Source organism: Protopterus annectens, chromosome 9.part0 (assembly GCF_019279795.1).
Source record: "Protopterus annectens isolate FY-2018-M chromosome 9.part0, PAN1.0, whole genome shotgun sequence".
In the NCBI taxonomy this organism is placed as follows: Eukaryota; Metazoa; Chordata; order Ceratodontiformes; family Protopteridae; genus Protopterus; species Protopterus annectens.
In genome coordinates this window covers 642,840,666-642,867,183 of record NC_056743.1, presented here as the reverse complement: position 1 = coordinate 642,867,183, position 26,518 = coordinate 642,840,666, and the positions used below count along the sequence as shown (strand labels likewise).

At 42.2% G+C, this 26,518-nt stretch overlaps 1 protein-coding gene across 1 annotated transcript in view; it reads right to left on the bottom strand.

Moving 5' to 3' along the window:
- The window catches only part of CFB (complement factor B), a 2,501,566-nt gene that overhangs the window by 1,680,560 nt on the left and 794,488 nt on the right, over window positions 1-26,518 (bottom strand). The gene's annotated exons all lie outside the window — the stretch shown is intronic.

Sequence of the window (26,518 nt, the reverse complement as noted above, 5' to 3'; positions counted from 1 at the left end):
ATCTTAGGTGATAATAACTTATATATTTCTACTGTTAATGTAGCTAATCCTGGAGCTTTGCTCACCTCCCTAGTCTTAACTGCATAATTCACTTCTTTCACAAAAAAATGTTGTTTTCACTTAAATGGATGGTAAAGTTTTTAAAATAAGTATCTAAAATATTATGTTATTATTTAATTCTTTATTTTGTTTACATTTTAAATATAGAGTATTTTACTTATATTTGATTTAATATTATTAGTTTTGGAATTACTATATTATTTATTTGAGCATTCCTATTCATTAGCTTACTTCCATTGGCTAGCCTGTGTAATTGTTAGGGGACACTGCATAACTATGTACTGTATTTTTTCTAGGACAAATTCAACCAAATGATACAAAATATTTTGATATTAATACATTTCCTTTGTAGTTCCAATCTAGCTTTATATAATTTTTTGACTACTTAGTCATTCCTTTTTTTTAAATATCGAGCAATTCTTTGTCCAAATCTTTAGTTTTATTATATAACCATTTCCCATTTTCTCTTTAATATTCATTTTTAATGTAACCCATACAATTATTTTATTCACTTCTCCACTGTCATTAAGAAAATATTCTCAAGTTTATCTATAAGACATCATTTAAAATTTTAATTTAGTCATATAAATAGGAATTTTACTTACTGAGCCACATTTCCTGGTAAGCTAAACATATGCATGTATACATGTCTATATACATATATATATATATATATATATATATATATATATATATATATATATATACATATATGGGCCCCTGTGTTTTATTGAACATACATTTGTTTGACAAATGCAGGGGTATAATTTAATGTTGATGGTACAGATGGCCGAACGGTGGATATGTTGATGGTATAGAATGTTGATGCAGGTAAGGGGAGTTGTGGGGTGACAGCATATGTGAGTGTATGTGTGTGAGAGAGAGAGTGTGTGTGTGTGTGTGTGTGTGTGTGTGTGTGTGTGTGTGTGTGTGTGTGTGTGTGTGTGTGTGTGAGTTAGAGTTATGAATGTGCAAGAAAAAACAAAAGTCCAGATAAAACTGACCAGATTTATTACAGACAGTTAAGTGTTTTCATCCCCAAGTGGGACTTCTTCAGAACTGCAATTACTAAAACACAAGCCATTTAAATACATCTCAAACTAATCATGTGGCATCCAATAAACCAATCAGGTTGATAAAACAATAAAACCCTTAAGACTGTGTACATAGAACCTAGTGCTTAAACTAAAACACAAATACATAAAACAGTATAAGGACAGATGCGTATGACCCTGAATGATATATGGATTCCTATTAAAACAGCCCCATGTATGTTTACATAAAACCAGCTTTAAAAAAATATATAAATATCTATTCTAAAAAAAAACTACTAAACATATAAACTTTTTAACTTTAATAAAGGGGTAAGTTACATTTTTAAGTAATGATTAAAAATGTTAAAGCTGATGAAGCTAGTTTATTTTGGCCATTCATTTAAGGGTACCATTTTCAATTTAACAGGCATGACAGGTAGTATATAATGAACCAAGCTAAACACATGACATAAACCAACTAGCCAATTTCTTGCTGATCCCTTAGGAAGGCTGAATGGTCTGTATAAGAATGAGTTACTTTCAAGAAATCCTTACAAGATCAGCCAAAATAGTCTACACTGCAAAAACTCAACAACAGTTATGCCTAAAATACATATTATGACACATCTCCACTATCTGACTTTTATCATCACATTTATGCTTTACCCCTTGAGCATTCAGCATGATCAAGGCATGGAGAAGCCCGCACTATCAATCTTAATGAAAATACAATGACTCATTAAAGTAGTATTACACACATACTAAGCGCAAACAACGTGATGTATCCCTCTTACTGTGGATACTACTATGTCTCCCTCTGTCCTTGCACACATGTATTAAAAAATGGCAAAGATGCAAAAAGAATCACGTAACCCATTCTGGCCTCTGTCAGGCAGTTGTGATACTGTCTGTACTTCTTCATCTGCTCCCAGCATGGAGCTCACTTCCTCCTTTTACAGTCTGAGGGACAGAGTTTGAGCCTAAGCAAATTACTAACCACCTGCTAACCCTAACTAGGGCATTTCACTAGCTCACATGCACACCGCAGCCTCTTAGTGCAAGAAATCTGGACAAAGCCTAAAATAAAAAGGGACGGATTATAAATACCGCACTCATGAACTTAGAAAATTGCTAGAATAACAGGATTTGTAATAGTATGCATTTTTCTAAATGGTATGAAGTCTAAAACTCAAATTTCTATTATTATTTAGCAACTTCAATTCTTTTTATGAGGAATAGACAAAAATATGGGGCAAAATGTGAACATTCTGCAAAAAACCTGGACAGTTGAGGGGTAAGCTACCTACCTCTTACACACACACACACACACACACACACACACACACACACACACACACCTCTGAACCTCTTCATTCAAGAAATATGGACAAAGGCTGTCATAATGGGGGGGGCAAAGGCCCAAAACTAGGAACACATTTTAGATATTGCTCTTCTAAACTTAGAAACTTGCTAAAGTAACAGGATCTGTGTAGGAATTAATTTTCTGAAGGACATGAAGTCTGAAACTCAAAAACACGTCATTATTTAGTAGCTTTAATTCTTAGATCATCAGAGTAATTTGTCAAAAAAGACAGTTTTTATGAGGAACAGACAAACATATAAGCCAAAAATCTGGACATTTTGTGAAAATCTGTACAGTTGAAAGTTATGACACAGACATACACCCCTTAACTCCCTCTTACAACCCCCATACCTCTCAACCTCTTAGACAAAAAATCTGGACAAAGCCACAAATAATGGGGGGAGGGGGACAAAGGCCCAAAAATAGGGACACCTTTTAAATATTGCTCTTACAAACTTAAAAAGTTGATAGAACAAGTTTTGCATTAGTATGAATTTTCTGAAGGATATGAAGTCTAAAGTTTAAATGTCTGCCATTATTTTCTGACTTCTGTCCTCAGTGATTTGTGAAGGAAGAAAAACACAATTTTCTGAGAAACAGACAAAAAAGTACAGTTTTGTACCTACCATAAATGTAGATGTTCGAGGATCCACATTGCTGCAGTCCTAACTATTGGGTAGTCCGCTGTCCAGTCGGCCCGAATACCAAAGTATATGGCTGGCGTCGGTCAGGGCGCATTAGACTGGCGTCAGTGCGACAGGGTACTAAGGCGCATGACCGACGTCATATCCTCAGTCTTTTCTTGCCCCAGATGTCAGAAGACCCTGAAAAGATAAGGCCAACAACAAACACTCCCTAAATGCCTGCACCAAAAATATATATACAATATATACACAATTAGCAGAATATAACCTCACCTACACAACCACCCCAAAACACAGAGGGGAAGGAGGGAGGGTAAATTGGACTGCAGCAATGTGGATCCTCGAACATCTACATTTATGGTAGGTACAAAACTGTACTATGTTCTTCATTCCACATTGCTGCAGTCCTAACTATTGGGTAGAATCCCAAAGCAGAGGTAAGGGAGGCTGGCAAATCATAAGGAAGCAGGAACTGACAACATGCCTTGCAAAATAGCTGTGGCAAAACCAGCCCTAGACTTAGAGTAGAGAGGAAGGTGATAATGCTTAGAGAAAGTATGCACTGAACTCCAAGTAGCTGCCTCCAAAATATCCTTAGTTGCCACCCCTTAGAAATGCTGTGGAAGTGGCAGTAGCCCTAGTGGAATGAGGCCTAATCCCAGCTGGAATCTCCTTGCCATGATGGGAATAACAAAATGTAATGCAACACCCAATCCACCTAGAAATAGTTTGTTTTGACACAGGCTTGCCCTTTGAACTCAAAGCAAAAGAAACAAACAACTGCTGAGACTGCCTAAAATCCTTAGTCCTGCTCAAATAATAACGCAATAGCCTGTGTACATCTAAAGTGTGCAAAATCTTTTCCCCTTTATTTTGGGGATCTGCATAAAAGGTAGGCAAATGAATAGTTTGGTTTAAAGCCACACTGGAAACCACCTTAGGCATAAAGGAAGGATTAGTATGTAAAGATACCCTATCCTTATGAAAAATCAAAAAAGGCTCCACTGCCATAAGGGCCTGCAACTCAGAAACCCTTCTTGCAGAAGTAATGGCCAACAAAAAAGCAGTCTTCCATGACAAGTATTTCAATTCAGCAGTAGCCATGAGGCTCAAAAGGTTGTAGAGTAAGTTTCTCCAACACAAAATTGAGATCCCAAGCAGGAGTAGGAGCTCATGGGGGTCTTATATTCTTTGCCCTCTAAGAAATTGCTTGAACAAAGGATGCGAAAACAATGGTGGGTCACAATCATAGTGAGCTGAAATTGCTGCAGCATGAATCTTAATGGAAGAGAAAGACAAACCTTTGTCCAGTAACTCAGTAAGATATTGAAGAGCCACACTCAAATTTGGCTCAGTAATCTCCAAATTGTTTGCTGCACTCCAAAACAAAAATCTCTTCCATTTTCTGCGTACACTTTCCTTGTACTAGGTCTTCTGGCTTCCATAATCACATTTAAAACTTGTTGAGGAAGCTGAGACCTGCTGTCTTTCAAAACAGAATATGCCAGGCTGTTAGATGTAGAGAGTGAAGCTTGACATTGAGCAGATGACCGTCCCTCTGAGACAACAGGTGTGGAATCAAGGGTAAAGGCCATGGAGGCTTCCTTACCAGACTCCTCAGTAATGGGTACCAGTGCTGCGAGGCCAATCTGGAGCTATTAAAATCATCCTTGGCTTGTCTTGTCTGACCTTTAGAAGCACCTTTGGAAGAAGAGGCAGAGGTGGAAAGGCATACACATGAAGATTTTTCCAACTGAAAGAAAGAGCATCCACTTTCCAAGCTGTGTGATGAAATCCCTTAGTGCAAAACTTTGGCAGCTGGTGGTTTAGTGGAGAAGCGAACAGATCTATGTCTGGAGTTCCCCATGACACTGTCAATTTTGAAATACATGAAGATCCAGTTTCCACTCGTGGGGATCCATGATTTGTCTGCTTAATACATCTGCTAAGGAGTTCTGTGCTCGGCAGAAACCTTGCCTGAAGAGTTAGGTGCAGAGTGGCGCAGTCTCCCATAAAATCATTGCTTGTCTGCACAATGGGTAAGAATGTGTTCCCCTTGTTTGTTGATGTACCACATGACAGTTGTGTTGTCTGTTAGAATCAACACCTGCCCTGGAAGAAGTAACTCTTTGAAAGCAATTAATGCAAACTGAACTGCTAACATCTCTTTCATGTTGATATGTAGATGCTGTAGTCTGGCAGGCCACTTGTCTTGTATCCACTTTCCATTTAGATGAGCTCCCCAAGCAACATCTGAGGCATCTGTCGTTAGAATCTGACTTGCCTCTGGCCGGGTCACAGAGAGTCCCTTGTTTAGGTGACATTCCTGAGCCCACCACAAAAATTCCTTTTGAATGCAAGGTATTATTTGAATGACAGTGTCCAAATCCTGGCAGTGCTGTGTCCACAGATTTTTGAGATACCATTGTAACTTCCTCATATGCAGTTTGGCATTGGGAAGCACCAGAATACAAGATGCCATGAACCCTAAGGCTTGAAGGACTGTCCTTGCAGTCAGCCCGGACTGAAGAGATAGATGATGGAAGTAACTGGAAAGATTCTTTTGTTTGTCCGGGGTTAAAAGGCCATCTGGGCTGCTGTATTCAGTCTCACACCCAGAAAGCACATGTCTTGAGAGGGTACTAGACTGGACTTTATTTCGTTCACAGAATACCCTAGGCATCTTAGCACTGCTATGACATATTCCAGATGTTGTAGAAGATCTTCTTTTCTTGAGCCAGAATCAGGCAGTCGTCCAAGTAAGGATAGATTTGGATTCCTTTTAGCCTGAAGTAAGCTATCACTGGAGCCAGAACCTTTGTGAATACTCTGGGCAGTAGATAAGCCAAAGGGCAATGCAGAGAACTGATAATGAGAATTTCCAGCTCGAAAGCGCAGATACTTCCTGCAACTTAGTCTGATTGGCACATGAAGGTAAGCTTCCTTGAGATCTAAAGTTACCATCCAGTGATCTTTGCCCAGCAGAGGTAAAAGCTGTTGTAACGTCAACATTTTGAACTTAGGAATGTCCAGATAAGTGTTGAGGATAGATAAATCCAGAATTGGTCTCCACGTGTTCCCCTTCTTTGGTACTAGGAACAGGCGAGAATAAAATCCTAGGCCCCTTTCCGGCACAGGAACTGACTGAATGGCCCCTATTTGGAGCAACAGAGAAATTTGCTTGTGAGCCTCTGTCCTTTGAAGAGGAGGAATGTCTGGCATGCCTTTGAAAGGAGGCAAGGTATGGAAATAAAACCTGTAACTGTGGTGAATAATATCCAGAACCCATCTGTCTTGGGTAATTAAATCCCAATTTTCTTTGAAAAGAGACAGCCTTCCTCCCAAAGGTGCTGCCAGGCGAGAATGTACTGGCAGCTGAAAGGTAGGTCATTGGGTCTGCTTACGAAAGGACTGACCCCTGCCCTCACCAGAAGTCTGAGCAGGGGAACTCCCTGTCCTAGGCCTAAAAGAACCCTGAGCTCTGCCCCTACCACGTCTAGACCTACCCCTAGACTGGGAATCATAAGCAGGATAAGTCCATCCCTTAGTAGGCCAATTTCTACTAAACTTGGAGGCTGCACCTGCAAAAATCTTTAACAGTTTGCATAGACTTAGCCTTGTCCTCCATTTTCTTCAAAACTGCTTCCACAGGCAGAACCAAACAACACATCAGACTGTAAAGGAGCATCCAAAATCCTTGTCTTAACATGCTCAGCTAAATTCTGATCTCTCAGCCAGGCGTGCCTCGAAGAACAGAACCAGTGGCAGCCACCCTGGAGGAGGCCTGCACAGCATCAAAACCACACTGCAAGGAATGTTTACCTACCTGTTCAGACACATGAACTAAATCCTGCAACTCTTTACACTCAATACCTTCAGCCAGAGCATCCACCTTAGATTTCAACTGTGAAAGAAGATAATTCTGATATTTTAACATGTGAAACTGACAATTCAACGCCCTCATGGCTAAAGTGGAAGAAGTATACACTTTCTTTCCCCATCTATCCAAAGCCCTTGCCTCTTTATCAGGAGGGACAGGATTTTTAACAACTGAGGCCTTCACACCTTTAGGCCCCTGAGAGACAGTTTCTGGGTCTGCCCTAGGACTCTTAAAAGATACTTATGAGCTTCAGGCACCCTATAATACCTATCCGGTTTAACTGGGGCAGGAGGCAAAGAATCAGGATTCAGGAAGCCTCTGCAAACACATCTTCCACCACATTCAAAACAGGAGGTATAGCTAAAGGCCTATGCTGGGGTAAAACAAGAATTCCCTAAGCCTTTTCCTGGAATCAGAGAAATCTTGACCTTCCCATTTAAAATGCTCCCTCATGGAATGCAGAGTCTCTGAAAATGAAAAATCCTCAGGAGGAGAAGCAGAAGGAGTAGAATCATCCACATCAGAATCAGAATAAGGAGGTACTCCTGCAAGTCTTCAGCCGAAGACTCCGAAGCCTCCGAGCTTTGCTCAAAACTCTCAAACTCAGGTTCCACCCTAGGCCTCTTATCAGGAGGGGGCATAGAACCCCTAATCATAGTAATCAAATCATCTGCCATTTTAAGCATATGTTTCTTAGGCAAAGATCCTGAAGTACTAGGAGAAACCCCCACAGAAGCTAAACTTGGCCTGCCCCTCAAAGAAGCCTTGGAAACTGAAGGAGAAGCTCTAACCACCTTAGGAAGAGAGGGAAGAACAGCCACCTGAGAAGCCCCCTCAGCCTGGCCTACTTCCTGAGAGGATACATCCTGTAACCGTAAAGTCTCTTCCTGAGACTCCAAAGAGACACCTGGCAAAACCTCCGGCTCCACTGAGCCTTCCAAAGAACCGACGTCTGGGACTGTCGGTTCCTCCACCAGGCTTTGCTGCTTTATCTTTGCGTTTTTAGCGAAGCGGCCGGAACATCCGACGGCATTTTATAATTACAACGCTTCCCAAACACTAACCTGGCACAGTCTAACCTTCTCTTAATAGTGCGTTTGTTAAATCTAGCACAAGAGCGGCATCCAACAACGTCGTGCTCAGGCCCTAAACAAGGTATACACAAAGTATGGTAATCCCTATGAGGTATCTGTTTCCCACAAGAAATACAGTTATTCACTTTTTCTGACATCCGGTTAAATACTGAGGCAAGAAAAAAGCAAAATATTCCCCAGCGGGGTACTTAGCCAACTTTGATTCGGTCTGAAACTCTGGCTTCAGAAACTTTCAGAACGCCAACCTGCACTCGCAAAATTGCTTCTGCATCGGACCATGCGGCAAAAAAGACTGAGGATATGACGTCGGTCATGCGCATTAGTACCCTGACGTACTGACGTCAGTCTAATGCGCCCTGACCGACGTCAGCCATATACTTTGGTATTCGGGCCGACTGGACAGCGGACTACCCAATAGTTAGGACTGCAGCAATGTGGAATGAAGAACATCTTTGATGCAAAAATCTGGACATTCTGTGAAAATATGGACAACTGAGTGGTATGACCCCCCCCACCTCCCTCTTACACACACACACACACACACACACACACACACACACACACACACACACACACACACACACAGGGTCTATATTATAACATCGAAACTTTAGATAGTCGAATACCTAAAGCTCGACATGGAAATAGCGAAAGCTGAAAATCGACAGCCACTTTCGCAAATTTTTTAACAGGGAAAAATTAGCTTGGTCATTATGGGGAATTTGCCCTTTTCTCCAATGTACAGCGATCTTGGAGTTGGTATAGATAGTTAGAAGAGGTGGGGGTGAAGCCCCCCCCCCACTTGATTCAGGTTTGAAAGTTTGTTTTTTTGTTTTGCAGCCAACTGATTTCTTTCCCTGTGCAGAAAAGGCCATCCGTGGTTTTGAGCTTTCGCTATTCTTGTGTCGAGTTTTAGGTATTAGACTACCTAAAACTTTGATGTTGGGATTACCAAAGGGGTAAACCATTTGGCTGAATAAAGAATGTCAGATTTGGCAATTCTGATTTAAAATCTTCCACATACAAGAGGAAGAGACCCAAGTCCATTTTTAAGAAGTCCAGACTTTCTAATAGTGGGACATCAGGGGATGAATCCTCCTCCGCCACAGATGTAGATACCAACTACAGTCAGGATTCCCAACCCCTAAAAGACAAAGTCTGATTAACCCTTTAGGGTTAAATGTTGTAGGGGAGGAAGGAAACATAGGGCAGGTAAGCGATGTCGAGAGTCTATTGAAAATCATGATACAACATTAAGTGGTATTAACAATGCTCATAACATATCATCTATACCTCTCTCTGAGGTTGAACTAAAACTTTTAAATAAAGGCTTGAATTTTGTACCAGCATTTTTGGTGAGGAAGGATTCACTGGCTCAAGATGTGATTTCCTTTTGTTAATTACTTAATTTAAGATTGCATTTTGATTCTGCACTACCAAATGCTACTAAAAATGAATTTAAATATCTTAAATCTACTTTTATTCCACCTAGGCATAAGCATGTTGCTATGTTCCAGACTAGTATGCTTAAAGAGCTACACTTCAAAACCAGAGACTATCAGGTTTTACCTCACAATCTCTCAAAGGTTGAACAGCAGGCGGTTACTAATCTTAAAAATAACAAGAATTTGGTAATATTACCAGCTGATAAGGGTGGGGCATTAGTGGTGATGGACTGGACTAAGTATTACAACGAGGTTCAAAGACAATTGATGGATGGCAAATATTATATGTATATGCCTTTAGATCCCACCTTCATATTTAAACATCAAAAAGATTAATTCCTCTTGATGGCTCTTGAAGAGGGGATTATTACTGACTCAGATTTACATCACCTTACTGTGCCGAATCCAAAACATCACTATTTGTATTTACTACCAAAAATCAATAAAGATCATTACAATCCACCTGATAGACCTATAGTTTCTGGCAAGGGGTTTTCTCACTGAACACCTCTCACAATTCCTTACTAAATATCTTAAACCTTTGTTGACTTTGGTCAGATCACGTATACAAGATACCACAAATTTCTGCAAATCATCTCTGATATGCAGTTGGAGTCTTGCTGGTACTTATACACACTTGATGTCACTGCATTATACACTAACATACCCCATTGGGCAGATTTACAGGCCCTACAATACTGGCTTGATAGGGTGGAATTATATCCACCTGGGTTTAATACTTTTTGGTTTGTTTGGCGGAACATGTGCTTACAAAAATGCATTTTATTTTCATGGTAAATGTTTCTGGCAAGTCCAAGGGACTGCAATGGGAGCATCTTTTGCCCCCATTTATGTGGACTTATTTATGGAATTTTTGGAAGAACTGATTTATGACCCCAGTCGCAACATATACTTGGATGAGATGGATATATGGAGATGCTATTTGGATGACTGTTGGATGGTCTGGAGGGCGGACATTAATTATCTTCAGGAATTTGTAGAATATCTCAATAGTAATAAGTGGGGTATCCAATTTATGGTCAACTACCATCTTCAACAGATTCATTTTCTTGATGTGACCATTACTAGAAACTTTTAGTTATGTACTCACCATAACTTCAGATGTTTGGGATCCATCTTGCCTACATTCTGAATGATGGGTTCGGAGCCGATCCCTCGGCTCCGACTCGGCACGCTTATGCCAAAGAGCGAAGTCTCTTATTGGCTGAGCTTACTATATCCCAGGATGCACCACTACCAGTCCCCCAGATCTAGTTTGTCCGCATACATGCACACACGCATACCCTGCTTATATAACATCGTCAGATGAAACAAGATAAAACAGCTGAACTCAAAACCGTTCAATCTCTTCTGATCTGCAAGGCAGGGAAGGAGGGTGGGTATCAGGAATGTGGCGAGATGGATCCCAAACATCTGAAGTTATGGTGAGTACATAACTAAAAGATGTTATGTGATCTATCTAGCCTACATTCTGAATGATGGGACAGCGTCCTAGCACCTGAATCCTGGGTGGCTCACTGGAAAACACTCCTGAGTACCGTGGAACCAAATGATGCTCGTCCTTTAGATGCCACATCCAATTTGTAGTGGGAAATGAAAGTGTGCGGGTTGGACCAAGTAGCCGCAGCACAAATTTCCGATATAGCGACTTGGAATGAAAGGCTATAGAAGTAGCCATAGCTCTGGTAGAATGAGCTTTGATAGATGATGTAAGTTGTTTATTCGAAGAAGAATAGGCCTGAGTTATGCAATCTCTGATCCATTTTGAGATTGTAGCTTTTGTGATGGCTTGGCCCAATTTATTATCTGAGAAGGACACAAACAACTGGTCTGACTTACGAAGTTGCTGAGTCCTGTCTAAATAGAAGCGTAATTGCCTGTGAACATCCAATTTATGGAGAGTGTATTCTGCTTCATTAGAGAATTTTGGAAAGAACACTGGTAGCTCTAGAGATTGTTGAAGACAGAAACTAGAACAGACCTTTGGGACAAAGGATGGATTAGGCCTAAGTGAAACTCTATCCTTGTGGAAAATCAAGTACGGTGGTTTAATAGACAGGGCTTGAAGCTCTGAGACTCTTCTTGCAGAAGTAATAGCCACTAAGAATGCCGTTTTCCAAGACAGATATTTTAATTGCATGTAGCAGCCGGTTCAAAGGGGAGATGTTAATGCAAGCACCAAATCAAGATCACGGAGGTGCAGGATGAAAAACTGGTGGTCTTAACAGACTCGCACCTTTAATGAGCGTTTTGCATAGTCTGCTGGTCAACAAGGGAGGATCCGGGGATTCATGGAATTTGGAGATAGCCGCTAGTTGGACTTTAATAGTTGAGACAGAAGATCCCTGATTAAATAGGGATGTTAAAATTTCAAAACCTCTGGGACAGGAGCAGTGATAGGGTCTAAGCCCTTGAGTTGAGCCCAGATAGCAAACCTCTTCCACTTACTGAGGTACAATTTGTTAGTGGTGGGTTTGTGGGCGAAGATAAAATGTGAACAACTTCGGGTCTAGTGTGTGCCTTCTAACTAAGGTTGGAAGTGGAGGAGCCAAGCTGTCAATTTCAGAGATTGAAGGACTGATGCCAATGTCCCGACTGATGGATTAGCAAATCCGGGATCAGGTCTAAGGTCCACGGATGCGTCCACTGCATGCTTTTCAGGTAAGGAAACCATATCTGACGAGACCAGTATGGGGCAATCAGAATCATTGAAGACCCCAGTTGAGAAGCTTTTGAATAACTTTGGGAAGGAGTGGAATTGGAGGAAAGGCATAAAGTAGCCCGTTGGCCAAGGTTGTGCTAGAGCATCCCTGGCTGGTACTTCCTGGTGTGGAATCAAGGAGAAGAACCTTTGGCACTTGGTGTTTTGTGGAGTTGCAAATAGGTCGCAGCACGGCGTCCCCGATCTCTTGAAAACCTCGGCTGCTACTGTGCGGTTTAGAGACCATTCGTGAGGAGAGAGAATTGTCCTGCTTAATTTGTCCGCCAATACATTTGACGTTCCGGGATGTGTCGCTACCAAGAAGCGGTTGGTAGCTACAGCCCATTCCCACACTCTCATGGCCTCTCTGCAAAGGGGATACGATCTGGTCCCTCCTTGTTTGTTCAGATACCAAACCACCGACATGTTGTCTGTGTGGATGGCGATGATGCCCTGGGGAAGAAACTTGTGTAAGGCCTGTAGGGATAGAAGTACAGCCCTCATCTCCAACACGTTGATGTGGAGAAGAGCTTCGTCGAAGCCAGGAGCCCTGAACTAGCCTGCCCAGACAATGCCCCCCACCCTATCTGGGAGGCATCTGTCGTCAGGGTAACCACTGGAGGGGGGAGAACAAAGGGTTTTCCCTGATCCAAGTTGGATGTCTGAAGCCACCAGCGAAGGTCCCTTTTGCATATTTCCGTAATCATGATGTGATGATTGAGGGGAAGATCCTGAAAGGACCATTGAGTTGATAAGAGCCACTGAAGAATCCTCATGTGTAATCTTGCTAGAGGAACTAAAAGAACCGTGGCAGACATTGAGCCTAAAACCTGTAGGACCATCCTTGGCTGGGGCTTTGGATCTCGGGATCAGAGCTTGAACTTGGCCCTGTAAAGTTCGGATCCTTTCAGCAGGAAGAAAGACGCGCATCAATCTTGAGTCTATCTCTGCTCCTATAAACTTTATGCGTTGAGAGGGCAGCAAGACAGACTTTGACCAATTGAATGTAATCCCTAGGGAAACACCCAGGGAGATGGTGGCTTTCAGGTTGTCCATTAGTAGATGCCTGGTGGTGGCAGTCAAGAGCCAGTCGTCGAGATAGGGAAACACTTGGAATCCAAGACTTCTCAGGTGAGCCGTCACTACTGCCAAACACTTGGTGAACACCCTTGGACGGTGGGGGTGAGTATTTGAATGGGATGGTGTAACCTCCGGCAATGATCCGAAGCACCCATCTGTCCTGAGTGATTGATTCCCAGGCTTTTAGGTGCTTGGCAAAACGACACCCGACTGGCTCCGGAGCGGCACAGCCGGGCAATCCCTCATGACGTGTGGGAGGCTGAAGAGCCATGAAAGGATTCGCGGTCTCCAGAATTGCGGGGCCCTCTGCCGCCTCTGGGACGGCGTCTCCCTGAAAAATTTCCCCGCCCTCTGCCTCTGGACGGGGAATCTTCCTGCTGTTGGGAGAAAACTTGCAGATTTTGAACCACATCTTCCCCCTCCTTTGGCCTTGGGGTAAGGCCGAAGGAGTGGAATAACGGGCACCCTCGGCAGATAACGTTTTTCCCTCTTGCTCACAGCGGTAAGGGTGTCTTTCACCTTGGGTCCAAACAATGAGGACCCATCAAAGGGAGCGTCGTGAAGGAAGACTTGAAGGCTTCCATGAAGCTGACCAAGCGGAGCCAGGCTTGTCTTAGAGCCACGCCTGTGCCTGCGCTCTACCCGCCCGGCCATAGGAAATGAGCCTCATGGACGAGTTAGAAATTGGCGTAAGGATAGCCAACTGAGAGCTAACCGACTGGGCCAGCTGCTCAGGTAGGTTACCGAGAGGAATCTGACAACTCCTTGACCAGATCCTCTGAAGCCTGGTAAAATGTGCCAAATAATTCAGAGACCTTAAGGTAAAGGCCGCTGAAGTCAGGGTGCTTCCGTACCTATCCATACTCCTAGACTCCTTATTAGGAGGATGGATGGGCGTTGAAGCCTCTGCCACGTCCTGTTGTGTAGCAGATGCCACCACCATGGCATCTACAGCCACGCCTTTAGTAAGGAACTCCTTCTCGGGGTGCAGATAAAAATTTATTTGGACGAGAAGGACTGGTTCCACGGTATCTGGGTGTTCCCGCCCTTGACAAACTAAATCCAGAAGCTCGTCGAAGGGCGGAGACACCCAGGAGGCGGAGGGCTGAGCCCCAAAGGCCTTGAGGAGCACTGACTCGTCAGCAGAGGGGGGTTTGGATATCCAGCCGCCTCGTTGTTTGAGGATCTCTAAGATGTCTGCAAATGAGACATCATCCGAGGACGACCGGGACCTCTGCATCATCCAGATCAGTGTCTGATGTAATAGACTCGGGGGAGTCCACGTGCTTCCTCTTGCACGATCTCTTCCTTGGGAGTTCCTCCGAAGACAACTCCGAAGAACCCTCAGGAGGAGGGGAACCCCCACTGGGGGTAACCTCAGGCCTCGGGGCTCCGCTGACTACGGACAGGGGAACTGCCAAAGACCCAGTCTCCACGCCCGGGGAAGGTGCCGGTAAAGCCGGAGAGATGGCCGAAGAGGACTTGGCCAAGGCACTCCTCATGGCCCTGAAAGCCGGACCCCCAGAATCCTGGGAGTGTCCGATCTCCGGAGCCAAGATAGCCGGCGGAAGTCCCGCAGCCGAAGCACCGAGGGGGAGGCTCGGAACCGAAAGCATTGGTCCCGAAACATCACCCCCGGGTCCAGCCGAAGAAGTCCGCGTACTAAACTCGGACCCGAAGGCCCGGGTTGGAGTAAGGGTCGGAGCTGACCCTGAGATCTCCACCGGCTCCAACAGCACCTGCTCCGACGGAGCCGAAGCAGTCGGAGGAGGAATGGCAATGGGATGGGCCAAGGTCATCGGCTCCGAAGCCAACTGGGTCGGAACCGAAACAAATTTTTGAAAGACTGGGGACTGGAACAGTCTTTGGAGCACCCTGTCAATATCAGAATCTGACATCCTCGAAGACCGAGAGGAAACAGAACGGGTTCGAGACGGCCTCCAACGGCCCCAAAGGGCTAGGGGACCCGGCTCGGCGACTCGATGAGTATCGGCCGAGGAATACACATCAGATTCCATCGGGCGAGATGGCCTTCGCCGAGGAATACACCAGATTCCATCGGTGCCGAGGTGGACTTCGGCGCCGAGGAGGAAGTGTCTGAGCGGACAACCCTTGTCGGCTCCGAGAGTAGTGGAGCCGACGAAGGTGACCCGCCTCTCGATGCCCCAGCCATCGGCTCCGAAGTCAGAGGAGTCGATACTGGTGGCATCGAGGCAGACCGTTCCGACCTCGGCTCCGAAGTCCTTGGAGCCGAAGGAGAGGTCTGCCTATGTCTCTTGGCGGTCGGGTCCGACGGACTGGTCGGAGCCGACGCCCTTTTCTTTTTAGCCGGAGAAGGAGAGGATGCCAAGGCTTCTTCAAAGGAAGGTTTAATTATCCCCTTAAGAATCAATTTATTTTTCCTCTCCTGGAGGACCCTTGAGGAAAAAGCGTGACATACGCTGCATGACTCCTGTAAGTGTTTTGCACCTAAACAATACACACAGAGCGAATGATCGTCTGTGACAGACATTTTGAAACCACATTTTGAACATTTCTTAAAGCCCGAAGGCCTAGGAGCCTGAGACATTATGGTTAAACACTTTCAGTAACTTTGACAGGAAAAAATACAATTACTGACAGACAAACCTAAAAATAGGCTTAAGTTATCGCTTAATAGAGTAAATGACAGAGAACACAGAAAACCCTGTAAGGTTTTAGAAGGGTTGACTGACCGGGAGGCCCTAGATGAAGGGGGGGCCGAAACCAAACTCAACCCAATCAAACAACACTTCTTTAACAATCCAAACACACACAATAAGATCGTTAGCCGTTAAAACAGCTTTTGAGGCAAAAAAACAGCAAAAACTGACAGAAAAGTTAGTTAAAATAACTACTCAGCCCAGCCAGCTCGAGACCACGTCTTCGCAGGGAAGCGGCAAACGAGATCTGGGGGACTGGTAGTGGTGCATCCTGGGATATAGTAAGCTCAGCCAATAAGAGACTTCGCTCTTTGGCATAAGCGTGCCGAGTCGGAGCCGAGGGATCGGCTCCGAACCCATCATTCAGAATGTAGGCGAGATAGGATCACATAACATCATTGATAATACTCTTGATAGTCAAATATACCGCAAATATCCTGACTATAACACACTATTACATGTTACCAGTTTCCATCCACAACACATCATACACAATATTCCCAAATCACAGGTTTTACAGATGACATGGATTTGTTCTACACAAGACACCTTGGTACATTACAGGGAGGATCTCATCAAGAGGTTTCAGATCAGGGATTACAAATATGATAATATCATATCAGTCAGCAATTAGGCCTCTGAACAAGATAGGAATGAGCTACTTAAGTAGAAGGAACAACAAAATACAGGGTCTGCAGATATTAGTCTGGCTACTACATTTGGTCGAAATACTAATCTACTTATGGACACTGTGAATCGACATTGGAACATATTATTGGCAGATCACAGCCTGTCAGATATAATTAGGTCTAAATGTTTATTCTCCTTTCGTAGGGCACAAATACTGGGTTCCCAGTTTAGTCATTATAAACAATGGACAGAGCCAACTCGATCTAAACAACAGCTTATGATTAGTGGGGAACCGCTATATGGATACGTCCCTTGTGAACACTTCACCCACTGTCTCAGTGTTAAGTCCAAGCAATTCACAAGTAAGAACATGTCCTTAGTATACGATATAAATTTCTAGCCAATTGTAGTAGTGATTGGATTATATATTTAGCAACATGCTTATGCTCTGCATTCAACATTGGACGGACATCTCGGCCTCTATGTCTACATATCGCAGAACATATTAGTGACATTAGGAACAAGAGATCCTCTAATGCTTTATATAAACATTTCTTGAAACACAGCACTGCACACTTTAGATTTACTATTATAGACAAAATTCACAGCGACAGTACCAATAAAACTGGGTGGCATACTATTTTAAATCAGAGAGAGAAAAATTGGATTATTAAATTGGGAGGTTTGTTTCCTCCAGGGCTAAATGAGCAATTGTAATTATCCAATGAGAGTTTGGTTATGGTGACCAAGATGTATATAAAGCATTGCTATGTTCTAATTATTTGTTATTTACACTGAGGAAGGCTATTTCAACCAAAACCGGTCGGATGATTTAATTTCTACTGGGGTACAGTCTTTGACTCTAACCTTATGGTGTGTTGATTAAAGTTAATTTTTAGATTCCACACTTTGTGTGCTGGTCTGTGTTTTTGGAATACAATTTGACTCTTTTTGGGCCTTTGCACCTACCGTACTTGCGAGGGTTGGTTTATTGTGGTTATAATATAGACCCCACACACACAAGCACACCCCTACCTACTTCTTACACAATCACACACATACACCTCTTAAACACTTAAGCACACACACGTTCCTCTCCTTGTCCATTCGTGGTCTGCAATCAAAAGTCTTCTGGAATTCAAATTCCACGTATGCAGAAGACAAAGATGTAAACAACTGGTCGCATAGACGCAACAAGTACTTGCAACCTGTTTTCATCTTCTTCGTCTGTGTGACCAGAGAAAAAAAACTTTCTTTGTCATGGCAAAGGTGCGGTATGCTATATAGCCAGCCATTACCATCACAAAAGCCCTTTATATATATATATATATATATATATATATATATATATGTATATGTATATATACAAATATATATATATATATATATATATATATATATATATATATATATATATGTATATAAATATAAATATATATATATATATATTATATATGGGTGTACTTCAGAAAATCAAACAACCAAAACATCGACTTTCATAACATTGTGACCACAAAACTGAAAATTCACTTTACTGAAACTGCATAACACCGACTACTATAACATTGAATGGCATAACACAAACGGAACACACACTCCTATAACATCGGACTACAAAAAGCAAAACAAAACCGACTCAAAACTTTGTCTACTTTGAAACCCTTATGCTTTTGCAGGGGGGGGCCACACCCATCTGTACCCCCCACATCCCCCATAAATTAAATGTACTTACTCCGAGATTGCACCACAGTAAGAATGGAACATACACTAAAACTAACTTAGCATAAACTCAACTAAGTTCGATATTCTGATGTAAGAGATTTTGCAGTTTCAGCAAAGTGAATTTTCGGTTTGTGGTCTTGATGTTATTAGTTGTTGAGCTTTCTGAAGTAGACTCATATATATATATATATATATATATATATATATATATATATATATACACATTTAAATTATTGTTAGTTATCCAGTACTTAATATTTTAGCTGATTAGCTGATGCAGGAATTTTAAACTTTCCTCTCACTACTCGTAGCTTCTTTCTGTAAGGTGCAATGAAACTTCTATGTCAAAATTAGGCTACCTTTCCATACATCTTGTTAAATTTTTAGATAGTTATTAACCATTTTTATCCTTAAACCAGGAATCCAATAAAAATGGTTAATGTGTACATCTTATGATAATAAAGAATAGCCACAGCTAAAAACATGCCTTTAAGATCACAAACAATGTTTAAAATCTTTGGCATAATTTGAGAATTTTTACAGAGTATTGCAGTATCTCTTGTTTTTGCCAAAGTTGGATGATACCTAAACTTCATATCTTAAGTTATTCATAAGGTGCATATCCTATTTTACTAAATGTGTTTCTTGCTGAATATAATCTTTCCTTTGTTTAAGTTTAAATACTTTAATAATTTATATTATTGTCACAATTTATTCCATTAATATTTATGTTTATGATTTTTTTATTACTTATATATATATATATATATATATATATATGGGTACCTATGAGTTGATCGACAACTCAAAACATCGACAGTGACTTCACCGACAAGTCACATCACCGACATCGCAAAACACGGACGTTTACCAAGTAATGGATGTAAATCCGCTACTCATGCCTACCATGGTTGCATGACACTGCCACACTTAACAAACCATGGTAGGCATGAGTAGCGAATTTACATCCGTTACTTGGTAAACGTCCGTATTTGCGATGTTGGTGATGTGACAGTCAAGTCACTGTCGATGTTTTGAGTTGTCGATCAACTCATAGGTACCCATATATATGTGTGTGTGTGTGCGTGCGCATGTGTGTGTGCCTAATTTTATTTCCTGAAAAGCCAAAATACCAATGACCACAAGACCGAGACCAAAATCACGAAACAGTAAATAACAGCGCATCACCTAAAACCCACCCCCCTAACTATATATAACAACTCCAGGATCATACTACAGTGGAGAAATGGCATAAGCTTCCCATTGGACAAGTATTCACTTGCCCTGAGAATACTTATGCAATTCGTGATTCCGTGTTTCAAGATTTTAGTCTCGAGCTTGTGGTCGTCAGTATTTTGGCTTTCGTGAAATAAAAGTAGACCCACAGATATATTTATATATATATATATATATATATATATATATATATATATATATATATATATATATAGTTATCAATCAACTGGACAAAATGAAGATTCATTTTCCACCTATTGTTATTACTGAAGACGAAAACAATGAAAACAATGTTAGATCAAATCATACCTCTCAACTGTACAGATTTTTGCAGAATGTATAGATTTTGGCCTCATATTTTTATTTATTTATTTATTTTATTTTTATTTTACATTTGTTGACTGGGCTAGTCTAGCTGGATACATGTCCATTTTCAGTAGAGGCCTGGGGAAACAAGCTCCAAGAAAACATACAAAATTAATATAGAAGTTATGACAGATATTATAAAAACAGCAATTGTTACATAAAAACATTAGTGTATATTTTTTTTTTCAAAAGAGGTACAAATTATAATACTCATAGTGATTACGTGAGAAGGTACAATATACATATATACATAAATTTTATTTGCAATAATATAGTATATTGAAACTTTAAAGGGAAGATTGTAAAGTATGTAGGTTGAAAATTAGTGTAAAGGAAAAAAGTTAGTCAGGGTTAGTACAGGAGCATAGCCAGTGTTTATTGAGAAATAGTTTTAGATTCTTTTTAAAAAGTGAGAGAGAAGTCCGAGATGTGATTTCAGAGGGTAGTTTATTCCATAATTTTCCAACAGAGTTAGAGAACAAGGAGTCACCTGCTGAGTTGCTGGATTTGGTAGTATTGATCAGCAGTTTGTTTGAGGAGTGTAGATTCTTGAGATTATTATAAGGTGTAACGAGGCTAGAGAGTGCTGAAGTGTTGCTGGGTTGATACAGGGTCTTGTGGGCTATTGTAAGCTGGTGAAATTGAAGCTGGTTAAGAAATTCTAGCCAGTCTAGTTGTTTTAGGTTCAAACAGTGATGAGTTCTGAAAGGAGAGCCTGTAGCAAATCTAGCAATATTATTATAGGATGTTGCTAGTTTGTTGAGGTTGTTTATAGAGAGATTGGTGTATATAGGAGAAGCATAGAGTAGAGTGGAGATTAAGTGGGTTCTGGCTATAGCGGTCCTAGCTACTGATGAAAGAAAGGGCTTGATTCTGTAAAGGGATCCTAGTTTTTTGTTAACTAATTTTATTGTGGTGTTTATGTGAGTATCAAAGTTAAGGTTGTTGTCAATTGTTATTCCTAAGAGTTTAGTGGTTGGGTCAGGAGAAATAAGAGTACCGTTGTTGGATGTGAGAGTGAAATGTAAAGGGGTGGACTTTCGGGTTGGTGTGAAGAGTAACAGTTTAGTTTTTTGGGGGTTTAGGAGGAGGCAGCAGTGTGAGAACCATTGTTCTACAGTATTGAAAGCTTTTTGGGTAAGAGACTGAAGTTCAGTTTGAGAAGTGGCTGAAGAGATTATAGTAGAGTCATCTGCATATTGAATGCAGGTGGTGTGTGGAATAGCTGATTGCAGGTCATTAATATAAATGGAAAATAGGAGTGGGCCTCATATGGAGCCCTGTGGGAACCCGAGGGAGATAGGAAGGTGATTAGATAGTTTATTTTGCCAGAGTACAGCCTGCTGTCGGTTTTCTAGGTAAGATGTGAACCAATTCATAGGTAGAGGATCGAGTGAAAGAGATTTCAGTATGTGTAGAAGGAGTCAGTGATTAACCATGTCAAAAGATTTAGATAAGTCAATGAAGACTGCAGAGGAAATAATATTTTTGTTCCGGTTTTTGTTGATATAGTTTGTGAAGGATAGCAGGGCAGTGGTGGTACTGTGGAAAGGTCTGAATCCATGCTGACAGTTGGCAAGTAGGTTGTTATGGTGAAGGTGGTTAAGTAGTTGCTTATGGATGCACCTTTCCATAATTTTTGCAAGAGGGGATAGTAGAGCTATGAGACTAAAGTTAGAGAAGTCATTGGAGTTCCCCCCTTTATGTAGTAGTGGGATGATATGAGAAATTTTCCAGATAGATGGGATAGTTCCTTCACTTATGGTTCTATTTATCAGAATGGAAATGGGATAGGCAATGGCTTTAGCTCCTTTTTGCAGGAATTCTGCTGGGAGTTTGTCAGCTGAGGGGGTAGTAGGTTTTAATGTTTGGAGAAGGAGCAACAAAGATTAGCCATTTTAGAAGTCAACTTTTTTGTACAAGGGATAACCTTGGCAAATAAAGATGTCAATCTTTTGATTAAACCTTAAAAAGTGATTAACCCTAGTTTTATGTGTCAGAAACTCGTAGTTGGTCTATTGAATGATTCCCATAAGATTAACCAACTCATACTTTTCCTATCCTCAATTTATTAAAACTTTAGGGATAAAGTTGTAAGAAAATGGGCAGGAAGGATCATGCACAAATGTGATCCATTAATGGTAATTAAAATGCATTATTCTTCACTAAATTCTAGGTGAATTAAAATTTAAATAATTATTCAAGCATAATGTGATGACATTACTGGTATTAAGATCCTTAAATACTAATTCAGGTTGACTAATTCTAATAAAGCTATTACAAACTTAAATAAAATTTATTCACCAGGATAAGCTTTTGGGATTACTGATGATGTAGGTACACTACCAAAGACTATATGATCCAATATTATTCAAGGTTTTAGATCATTCAATTTAAAATCAAAAATTATAACTATTGACCCTAAGGGGGTTATTGACTCAGATTAACAGTATTACAATCTTAAAACAATTTGATATACCAAAATAATAAGCATTAGATCCACCTGATAAAAAGTTTAAAGGTTTCAGACTTGAGGGAATTATTACTATCATTTAATCCCTTCTTTGAATCAAAATACAAATTTCATAATCTGAAAATCACTGATCATTAATCCCTGTACTTAACCATCAGTTCTGCATTTCACTAACATCCCCATTGCAATACCCCTTGACTTTGGTTTTAATATACACCAATTTAAATACTTGTTCTTTGGGACTGTGGTACATCATTGTATTTCATGTAAATTTTCAATCAATACCCATTGGAGATTTTTGGCCCATTATGGCTTGATAGGGCATTATAACTGATTATATCATGGTTTGTTGGATGAGTGGAATAAGGGCTTTTATTTTGGTAATGTTTGGAATAAATCATGGATTTTGAAATTTTGGTAATAATGGTTGCAATAGATTTAACCACTTCAACATTATTGGATGAGTGAATTACTAGAACTATTTGGTATGTATCTGGAGATGTTTGGATATCTTCGAATTGTGAATATATTAGAATTTGGCCCAAATTTTGGTAACCCATCCAAGTTCTTTTGGTGACTTACTAACGATGCACATACCATACTCAGATTAGTTTGTCTCACATCCACTACCTGCTATTGATGTCAGCCGATCCGGCACGCACTTATGCCAAACAAGTCTCTTATTGGCTGAGCTTACTATTCCCAGGATGACCACTACCATCCCCAGATCTAGTTTGTGCTACATGCACACAAAACCCTGTTATATAATCCAATAAACAAGATAAAAAGTGAACTAAAACCGTTAACCTTCTTCTGCAAGGCAGGGGAAGGAGGTACTGGAATGTAGAGATGGATCCCAAACATCTGAAGTTATGTGAGTACAAATAAAAGATGTTGTGATCCTATAGCCTAATTCTGAATTGGGAAGCGCCTAGCACCTGAATCCTGGGTGGCTCACTGGAAAACACTCCTGAGTACCGTGGAACCAAATGATGCTGTCTTTGATGCCAATCCAATTTGTAGTGGAAATGAAATGCTTGGACCAAGTAGGCACCAAATTTTCCGATGAGTTGGAAAAAGGATAGAAGTACCTATAGTTGGTAGAATGAGCTTTGATAGATGATTAATTGTTTATTGAAGAAGAATCCTGGTTATGTCTTGTCCATTTTGAGAAGTTTTGGATGGTTGGCCCAATTTATTATCTGAGAAGGACACAAACAACTGGCTGACTTAAAGGTGGATCGTCTAAATAGAACTAATTCCTGTGAAATCCAATTTATGGAGAGTGTATTCTGCTTCATTGAGAATTTTGGAAAGAAACTGGTAGCTCTAGAGATTGTTGAAGACAGAAACTAGAACAGCTTGGGGCAAAGGGGATAGCCTAAGAAGTGGAAAATCAAGTACGGTGGTTTAAAGACAGGGCTTGAAGTCTGAAAATTTTCAAATAAAGCTAAGAATGCTTTTCCAACAGAATTTATTCATGATTGAAGCCGGTTCAAAGGGAATGTTAAGAAGACCAAATCAAACCCGGAGGTGCAGTGAAAAACTGGGCTTAACATGATGGCTAATGAGTTGGCAAGGCGCCATTCAAGGATGGTACATTGTTAATGGTTGGCAATATTAAATTGGGAGTCGTGTTCAAAAGGGAGGTTAGGAATTTAAGCCGAATTGAGCATGATAGGGACTATCCAGTTGCCCGAGTAGCAAATCTTATATGGGTCAAGTAGATGGTGTTATGCTCAGTGGAACATTTCGGCCAGTTGGGCCAACTAATTTGAAGAAGGAGAAGCTGTCAACTTTGAGATTGAAGGAGGAAGGCTAAGTCCCCTGTGGCCAAGGGGCTGGGTCATAAGGTCCACCCTGGGGATCAGGGGAACCATTTGGCCATTTGGGGGTTTAAATTTTGAAGCCCAGTGACATTTTGAAAACTGGGGCATGTGGAAAGAGCATAAGTAGGATTGCCTGTTATTAGGCCAATCTTGGTTTCCTGTGTGGATCAAAGAACGGTTGGCACTTTGATCATGGCTCCGCAAGGCCATCTGGAACTCCTGCTTGTCAGTCAACCATACTGTTGTCGGGATGGTCCGTTTGGTAGAAACATTTGCTTCCGGAGGATGTCAGCCCTACCAAAGGGTTGGACTAGAATTCCCCAACCGGGGCCCCAATGCTGCGACGATGCCCCTAATGACACGCTTGGGTAGGGGGAGAAAGCCCTCCGAGAATTGGAGCTGTAGCCAAGCGAAGTCCCTGCATCCCCGTATCATGAGGATGATTGAGCAGGCCCAACACCTGGGAAAAGCCCCTGATCCTGGATCTTGCTCAGGGCTAAACGTGGAAAAAAGGTATCGTAGGAATCCTGAACCCCGGAAGTCCCTTTGACTTTTAATCTGTAGTGATCAAGACTGAAAGGACATTTGAGTCTATCCGGGCATCTCTGTTATGCTAGGGAGCAAGAAGAACTTGGCATTGAAAAAACCCCTTAGGAAATCCTGGATGGGGCTTTAGGATTCATTGAGTTGACCTGGCCTGTAAGTCGTCTGAGGAAGAAACACTTCAATCAAGACTCTAGGTAGCCATAAGCAAACCTTGTGACCGGCTGGTGATATTGAATGAATTTGGAACCCAAGATGGGCCCCTTGTCCTAGTATGATCCTGGTGTGGCGCGGAGACTCGAGGTGGAAACACAGGCAACCTCAGGTGAGGGCTCCAAAGCTTTGAAACCCTGATGGGGGTCTGAGCTTTGGGACTCCGGCAATGAAAGCCCCATCTGCCCGGGGTTTATTCCGGTTTAGGCTTGGAGACCCCATCCCGCTTGGCCGGGAACTCATGGGTGGGATGAAACGCAGATAACGTTCCCTCCATGGGGTCTTGCCCTTGGGCCCTTTGGGAATCCCCCTGGGAAGTAACTTCCACTTTCGGAGCCAGGCTTGTCTTCGCAAAGTAGAGCCACGCCTGTGCCTGTCGGCTCCACCCGCCCCTTCGGCTCCGCCTGAGGCCGCGATAGGAAATGAGCCTCATGGACGAGTTAGAAATTGACGAAGGATAGCCAACTGAGAGCTAACCGACTGGGCCAGCTGCTCAGGTAGGAGTTACCGAGAGGAATCTGACAACCCTTGACCAGATCCCTCTGAAGCCTGGTAAAATGTGCCAAATAATTCAGAGACCTTACAAAGGCCGCTGAAGTCAGGGTGGCTTCCGTGCATCTATCCATACTCCTAGACTCCTTATTAGCAGGATGCATGGACGTTGCAGCCTCTGCCACGCCCTGTTGTGTAGCAGATGCCACCACCATGGCATCTACCGCCACGCCTTTAGTAAGGAACTCCTTCAAGGGTGAGATAAAATTTATTTGGACGAAGGACTGGTTCCGGGTATCTGGTATTCAGAGAAGCCGCCTTCGACAAACTAAATCCAGAAGCTCGTCAAGGGGCGGAGACACCCAGGAGGCGGAGGGCTGACCCCCAAAGGCCTTGAGGAGCACTGACTCGCCAGCAGAGGGGGGTTTGGATATCCAGCCGCCTCGTTGTTTGAGGATCTCTAAGATGTCTGCAAATGAGACATCATCCGAGGACGACTTGGGACCCCTCTGCATCATCCAGATCAGTGTCTGATGTAATAGACTCGGGGAGTCCACGCGTTTCCTCTTGCACGATCTCTTCCTTGGGAGTTCCTCCGAAGACAACTCCAAGAACCCTCAGGAGGAGGGGAACCCCACTGGGGTAACCTCAGGCCTCGGGCTCCGCTGACTACGGACAGGGGAACTGCCAAAGACCCAGTCTCCACGCCGGGAAGGTGCCGTAAAGCCGGAGAGATGGTCGAAGAGGACTTGGCCAAGGCACTCCTCATGGCCCTGAAAGCCGGACCCCAGAATCCTGGGAGTGTCCGATCTCCGAGCTAAGATAGTCGGAAGTCCCGCAGTCAAGCACCGGGGAGGCTCGGAACCGAAGCATTGGTCCCAAACATCACCCCGGTCCACAAGAAGTCCGACTAAACTCGACCCGGGCCTGGTTGGAGTAAGGGTCGGAGCTGACCCTGAGATCTCCACCGGCTCCAACAGCACCTGCTCCGACGGAGCCAAAGCAGTCGGA